The sequence below is a fragment of the Octodon degus genome, unplaced genomic scaffold, assembly GCF_000260255.1.
Source record: "Octodon degus isolate 3935 unplaced genomic scaffold, OctDeg1.0 scaffold00036, whole genome shotgun sequence".
Lineage (NCBI taxonomy): Eukaryota > Metazoa > Chordata > Mammalia > Rodentia > Octodontidae > Octodon > Octodon degus.
In genome coordinates this window covers 5,908,394-5,916,222 of record NW_004524612.1, presented here as the reverse complement: position 1 = coordinate 5,916,222, position 7,829 = coordinate 5,908,394, and the positions used below count along the sequence as shown (strand labels likewise).

Genomic DNA, 7,829 nt, shown 5'->3' with positions numbered 1-7,829 from the left:
TTCTCTTAATGAATAGAGGGATTTGTTCTAATAGTGTTTGTAAATAGGATATCAAGTCCGCATCTTGTACAGCAATTAACCACTAGGAAGAATGTATGCAGTGTGTTAATTATTGAAACTGTCCTACTGATTTGATTTGCAACTGTCTCATTGCTATTTGTTTATCAATAAAATTATGGGAAAAAAACTTTATTTATTTTCTCTGTCTTTCTCTGCCGCTGTCTCCCTCCCAACCCCATTTTGCTTCCTGATAGGTTGATGGATTAACCCAATGAATTGATTGAATAAGTTCACTTCTATAAATGTTTGCCCAATATGTGCATTGTCATGGTAGCGCATTTATTTTGTTAATGTTAAAGAATTTTTTGCAAACGTGGATGGCATCTTCTCAGTTCCCTTGCAGTTAGAGTGTCACATGAAATACATTAAAAACATTGATACAAGAAAAGTAATGTATTTGTAACTTAGTGAGAGATCATTTGAGAGACAAGTCTATTTTTGCAGTGATTATTTTTTTAAGCTTTTATTTATTTATGTATGTATTTGGTACAGGGTCTCACTATGCAGCTCAGACTCATAGCAGTCCTTCTGTCTCAGCCTCCCCAGTGCTGGAATTATAGGAGTGTACCCTTCAGGGCAGGTTTCGTGGCCTGCCCAGTGCTCCTGGGGTTCCAGGGCTGGCACAGCATGCGGTCCTGGAGATCAAGCAAGGCAGCTGCTTGGACTGCTGAGCTATCTCCCCAGCTCTGCAGGGACTTTTTACTATTATTACAGAACACTCTCACTCTCTCTGGACTATGGGCATTCTTGCTTCTAGGAAAGAAAAAGACACCGATTGCCATGTAGAATAAAATTCCTATTCAAGTTCGTGAAAGCTTTAGTTTCTTCATCCATCAGTTTTAATTTCTTCATCTATCACAGTGTCATCAGCTCTATGAATATTATAGTTCAAGCCTCAGTGCCGGAAGCACAGAGATTTTGCAGGGTGTGGAAGTTAGAATTTAGCCAGAGGGAGCTGTAACAAAGCCAGAGAAAACACACTTTGCCCTGTCTGCATCACAAACTTATATACTGGGCAGTTGTCCTGAGAGCTTTCTTTGCCCAAGAAGCCTGGGAATGCAGCAATTTAAAAAACTGAGCCAGTAACAGAAATGTACACACTGACCTTAGAAACACTACATGAGTTCTAGGAATGCAGAGAGATTTTTATGTAAAACAATAAAAAGTAAATGCAGTTTCCAGAAAACTTGGAGATAACTTGCTATAGATGTTTTTCCCCTCAAGTTACTTGTCCAAGTTCATACTGTTTCCTAATGGCAGAACTGGAAGGAGGCCTGGCATTTTGGAACCAGGGCCCTGTGCCCTATCCATGTTGCACTTCTGTTGTGTTGGGTTTGGTGTGCTGGAGTGCAAGGGGTTGGAAGGCACATTTGTTCTCTTTGAACCTGGGACTGTGCATCCTAGATGAGCTCTTCTTGATCACTGAGTCTTCTTTGGGGTGACTTGACTTTGGTGAATGAAGGGCTGTGCTTGTGTAACTCTGGCTACCAGCTCTCTGTTGGAAAGGTCCTAGTGCAAGGTACTTGGTTGCTGGACAACCGGTGGTGCTGGTTGATTGTCTTACCTACTCTGTATCAGTGAGCCTGCAAAGTCTTTATACCCAGAATGCCCATAACTTTCAGTGTCATGGGAGTTTTTACATTCCTCCTCCATAATCATCACACCTCAGGTGGATTGCTTCTCCACACCCCCATCCTTCACACGTGGAGCTTGTTGCAATCTGTAACTCCGCTTCTTGCCCAAGGATTGCCAGCTCTGCATGTGGAGGCAACAGTCCAGGATCACCTTCCCTCACCCACGATCACAGATTTAGTTTAAAGCTTTTATTTTTATAGATCTGGACCTGGAAACTCCTATCCATTTAGGACTTGTCTAAAGTCTCATAGTAACCTAATGAATGGGAAAAGCCAAATCTCTTGTTCTGGGCAGGACTAAGTATGGCAGATCTCCCTGAACCACTGTTCATGCCTCATTAGCATCAGAGATGGTATCAAGCCCAAGCTGAGCAGCTGCAGGCTCTTAGCAGAGACAGGCCCAGCCCAGAAAGGCTTGTGGAAAGGCTGTCTAGTACAATGAACCCCTGAGTGAAGAGCGTGACTATGGCTTTTGCTGAGGTACATCAGCTGTCTGTCCATACCTTAACTGATTTAGGAGAAGATCTTGTTATGGGTCTTACAACCAATGACAAATTAGAATCAATTTTGTTCCTTTCAAAGAAATGAGTTGTAAGTCTGACCCTCTCCAATCTCAATTAGTCACCCTTTCTTTCCAGTCTCAAAGTATTTTATTTGTATCTCTAGTTGGCATGGGCTGTGAATCACTGCGTTTTCTCTGTTGTTAGTTCACATGCTGGCTATGTAAAGGGGTCCGAATTGGGAGCTCATGGGATACCTGTGCCTGGGTTGTGAGGCTTTTGGAAATATTTAGCATATAATATTTGAGACCTTTTAAGGCAGTAATAGGTGCGTACAAGGAAACTTTAATTTAATAATATAATTTTGTTGCTGGAGATTATGTATCAGAATAAGAACCTAAAGCTAATAAAATAAGGGTGACCCTCCTTCCATGGAAGGATTAAAAATAAGAAATAGATATCTTTTCACTTACTCCGCATCTGTGCATTCCAGACCAGGATGCAGACATTTTGCTGTTTTTCGTTTCTAGAATGACAGAAAAATTATCTTTTTGGGGAAGAACTCATGACTTTTAAATAAGTCAGTTGTGCCATAAAGCATTCTATTTGCAGTAAAATTATTTAATGTGGAAAGAATGCGGTTAAGAATATAGTAACATGCTATTTGTAAAGTGTAGCATCCAAGGACACTTTCCTTTTCTGAAACAATGTTTTGAGAAAGATGTTAATTTTAGAAGTTGGCTACACAGCTGACCCCACCCTGGCTCCAGAGTCCAGTACCATGACCCAGGGATTGCCATTGACTTTTCTGCATTTAAAAAGTGACCATATCCAATTATGTGCAAAGAAAATCTCCCTGGAAGGCCCTAGTAGGCAGGTGCCTGTCTGGCCACTTGATGTATTTCATTTGTTATTTAGGCCAGGCTGATGGGAAGAGGCTAAGGTTTTAGCCCCCACCCCCACCCCATTCTCATACTTTAGGGGTCAACATGCCTGACACATATGTGGCGGAAGTTGACATAAGATTAAGGATTTAAATTGACAGGAGTGAGGAAGCTGTGAAATTTAAGGTAGTTGTATGCCAGTTATGCTTTTGGAGCTCTTTGGGAATGAAGATGGGAATGAAGTTGCTTATGTTATTTGCATGTACATTGTCTAGAGTGGAATTTAGACTGTTAGAGCATTGCAGTTCACAAAGTGCTCATGTTCAGTGTTCCTGACCACTCTTTTCACTGGGAGTTGTTGGTAGCCTTTTTTTTTTTTTCCTAGTAACAGGATTAAAAGCTGATTTATTCACTTATTTAAATTTATGTGTGATGAACTATTACGATGGCTAACTGGGGCTGAGTCTTCTCAGCCTTTAGACTTCTACTTGGAAAACATCCCCAAGTGTGTGATTTTTCCACGGACCTCTCCCAGCCATTCTGTGTACCTTGGCCTTCTCTCGCCATGACTACAACGCTCAAGGCCACATAAGCTCCACCATAATCTCATTCTCTGGGCTTAAATTGTCAAGAACACAGAGTGCATCAGACAACAGGGGAGGGGCCCAGACCCAGACCCAATGGACCGAGGGACACCTGTGTCACTTTTTGAATTGCACAGAGCAAGGCTGTGCTTCCACCCTCCAGTTAGTCGCTGGATTTTGTTGTTACATTGAGCACATTCTCGCTGTGCTACCCTTTGCTGTGCAGGAAGCCTTGCCCAAGAGTGTGTCTGCAGTGTGGGCTCTGGGGAGGGCTGTGTTCCCGAGGCCTGGATGGCAGGTTTTGGATGCTGGTGGCACGTCTGCCTGGCCACCAATTCATGGGGCCAGCCGCTCTGACACTCATCATCCCTGTTACAGACCCACACATAGAGACCAGGACTTGTGTATGTGGCAGCAACACAGCCAAGGAAATCTGTTAACCCCTCATGTTCCTGTCTATAAAGTGGGAATATTAACCCACATGTTCAGAGCGCCACTGGGGACGTTGATCGTTCACTGAGTTCATGGGTAATGTGGAGCACGGTGTGGGGCACACTGCGGGCTGTTGGTATTCCCTCCTTTACTTCCAGCTGGACATAAACCTCAGCTCCTCAGCATGCCTGCAGGTCATCTCTGTAGCCTTCCGTGATGCTACTCCTCTCTCACTCTGATTTCTAAGAAGGTTTTGGGAGGGAGTCTACTTCCCAGTAGTTTTCCTCTTCCTCTGTAGCTTGATATACCTCCCCCTGGAAGAACACAAGGCTTGGAGCTGCTCAGAAGACGTGTGCTTCCCAGAGCCTGGGAGCAGAGTTTTAATGAGTTCTCTCACTAGGAAAAGAGGAAGAAGAGAAACTCTCTGTTACTGTAACATGCAGTTTGGTTCGGCAAGTACCAGTTTGTCCAAGCTGAGTGTGGGTTACCATGTGTGTAGATGAAAAGATTGTGAATGTTTCTCTGGAGTCGCTGCAGTGAGAAGCTAGATTATCGACTGGATGGGGCTGTGAGCTGAAGCTCTATGTGTTTTCATGATTGAAACAAATGATTTTGGTTTATGTAAATTATCCCACTTCTACTTAGAGGGCAGTGAATATTCAGTGAGGGTACCAATAAAGGTTGTGCCCGTGGTTGGCCATGCCGGAGCTGTCCCCTGCATGCTAAAAGACAGAAGAAACTTCAAGTGATTGAGAGAGAAAATGAGAGATTGATTGGAAGCCAAATTATAAATTCATTTCCACTCTTGGCCTGCGGGCTGTGAAGTAACATTTGTTGTCAGGGATGGAAAGCAACTCGGATTCAGGTCCAAGTGATTATTCCACTTTGACACTGGTGCCTTCCTGCCAACTGCAATTCCATTTGGACACAGATTAATTAGCCTGGCAGAGGCGGAAGTAGGCAGGAGATGACGGCCAAAGGAGGCGGCAGCACAGCAGAGGCTGTGAGGTAGGGTCAGCGGGACCAGCCCTACGCGGTTGGCAAGCCCTTCAAGGTAAACCCTGCGGTGACCTGGGGTAAGAGACATGGATAGAAAGCCGACTCCACACTTCTCTTCTACCTCACACGCCTGCTGACTTGGCTAATGCCAACGAACCAGCGAGATTCTTCTTCACACTCAGACCCCAGGAGCGTTCCCAGGGAGATGGGGTAGGGGGGCGCAGTACCTGCAGACCCCAGAGGCCCAGCACCTCGCTCAGGCGCTTGTATAATCCCTGCAGGCCCTGTCATCACTCCTGCAAGTGACATGGAAACAACAGCGTGAGTGTGTGTGACACACATTGTTTGCATTGTAAGGATTGATGGGATAGAAATCACCATCGTGCTTGGGAAAGCAGGCCACGTGCGAGCAGGGACAGGGCTGCTAACGCATGTAACAGGTGGGCTCCGCTTTCTTCAGGGCGTTGCCCACTGGCCCGCCATGCCACAGCCCTTTACCTTTACCTTTTTCCGTTCTGCTTTCATCCTAGCTGACACATCCGTTTCCTCCAATGAAATTCCTCCTAGGCAGGGACCGTGTGGTGTGGGCCCACTCCTGTCCCCTCCACGCTGGAATAAAATGAGCTCGGAGCGACGCAAGCCAGCACCTCCGGGGAGCCTGGCGGCGGGGCCCCCAGCGGGACACAGCGCTCTGTCCCCCTGGAGCTCGTGCTCCTTGGGAAGCGACCCCGCCGGCGCTGCGCTCCCAGGGGAACCGCGCTGCGGCCGCCGGCGGCCCCGAGCGCTTGGCCGGCTGCCCGGGAGCGGGCGCGCCTCGCCGCCTCCCCCTGCGGAGCGCGTAGGTCCCTCCCTTCCCCCGAGGAAAACTTCGGCGAGGATTTTCTGTTTGCAACATTTCATTGCGCGGCTGTTTTCTCTTTTAAGCGGTGGCGCTGAGCGTGGTCCCGGCGGGGGGCGGCGCTTCGCTCGGGGCGACCTGGGATCCGCGCGGTTCGCCGGCGCCCACTGCAGGAGCAGCAGTACGCTTGGGGGCTGCGCGCTAGCAGCCGCACCGCTCTGCCCCGCGAGGGCGGCTGTGTTGTTATTTGTTCTTTTTCACGTGAAAAGGACACTGCGTGGCTTCCCACAGTGTTCTCCGGGGCTTTCACTTGTTTAAATCTTGATTTTTGATTTTCAATCAAGTATTTTTGAATTTTACGCATTAAAACAGAGAGGGGAAAATACCCGTCTTGGTTGTTGGAGGTAAGACTGGAGATGAATTGTTTGCTGTTCATTATGTACTAAATGATGAAACATTTTTATCACACTGTAATGTCACCTGACCTTTTTCCCCCCTTCTGTTTTAGATCCTTCTCTTTTCGAGGAGAGCAGCCACGCCAGCTTCCCGGTGCAGGAACGATGTAGCCCCGCTCTGACCCGCGCCCACGCTGCCAGGTAAGTGAGCTGCGGCATTCAGTGCTGGATATGTTTGAAACATGCTATATTTCATTTTGTTTTCAGTAGTTCCAGTGGGCTTTTAACTCGCGATAGCAATACTTTTTTCCAAGTAATACAAAAAATTACTTGACATTGAATTCTTTTACAGTTTTAAAAGACTGAAATCTACATTTAACTTTGCCAGGTTTTTGTATGTATCTGTCGTCCAGTTGTCAAGTGATTTAAATCTACACACAGCTCGAAGAGCTATGTAATTCTCTCTCTCTCTCTCTCTCTCTCTCTCTCTCTCTCTCTCTCTCTCTTTTTTGAATCACTAAAAGAGGAACTTTTTCTGTCCTTTTCGTAAGTTGGGACAAAATAGTAAATTAATCTTTCTAGAATATGGTCTCCTGTAAATGGTACCATAATGTTGACTATGCTACGAACTATTTCTTTAAATAAAATGGTTTAGAAAACCGAAGAATGAATTGTTTAAACTCATAACATCTCAGAGTAGCGCCCGGCTGGACGAGACGCCTGCTTTCAGCCTGGGAAATGTAAATCTCTGCAATGTTGTTTGAGCGCTGCTGGAGGCACTGGGAAGTTTAGGATTCTTTGCAGGAAAGCATTTTATTATATCTGGCGAGACTGAACTTGAAAAACATAACAAAAAGCAAAGGAAGATCCTTAGGGACATTGTTAATGTCGCAGGGAACAGTGTGAATGGGGAAGGCGTGGGTGTGGTTCTTGTGTTCAGCAAAGCCATTCTTCACTGAGTTTTCTCTAGAGATGATTCCGGTGACATAAAAATGAAGGCAGGTAAGCTGTGCTCGGGGCGCACATTTATCCTTGAGTGTACCCTTCGCCTTCCCCCTTCGTGCCTCAGATGTCTGTAGAGATCTTCCTCGTGCTCCTGCATTGTGTTGTTTTTATTTTTATTATTAGGATTAAGATAAAAGATGAGAAGTCAGAGCATTTGAATTGCATTATATTAAATGACAGAGTATGTGGAGGTCTTTTTTTATAATATAATTATGTATATCCTGGCCTTTCATGTTACATATTGAAACAATGCAAATTATGTTTTAATATGCTGTGCCTCAAACTATAGCAAAACCAATATTAATAACTATCTTCAAAATGTAGTTGATTTTCATTTTAGAGAATTTTCAGATTTTATCAAAGACAAAAAAAAGCTATGTTTGATGTGCTGAAAATAGAAAGGTAAGCAATCTTACAAAAGTTAGTAACACAAGCAAAAACAGTCGAAAAGAACTTCCTCACAGATTCTTTTTCCAAGTAGAAAAAGTCAAGTGGCTA

The 7,829-nt window shown here is 45.1% G+C and overlaps 1 protein-coding gene across 1 annotated transcript in view; it reads left to right on the top strand.

The window, feature by feature from the left end:
• The first annotated feature begins 6,024 nt into the window (after positions 1-6,024).
• Csgalnact1 (chondroitin sulfate N-acetylgalactosaminyltransferase 1) overlaps positions 6,025-7,829 on the top strand; it is a 193,955-nt gene continuing 192,150 nt past the window's right edge. The window contains exons 1-2 of the mRNA XM_004630620.2: positions 6,025-6,335; positions 6,440-6,527. The gene's annotated coding sequence lies outside the window, so the exon portion shown is untranslated. The remainder of the gene's footprint in view (positions 6,336-6,439; positions 6,528-7,829) is intronic.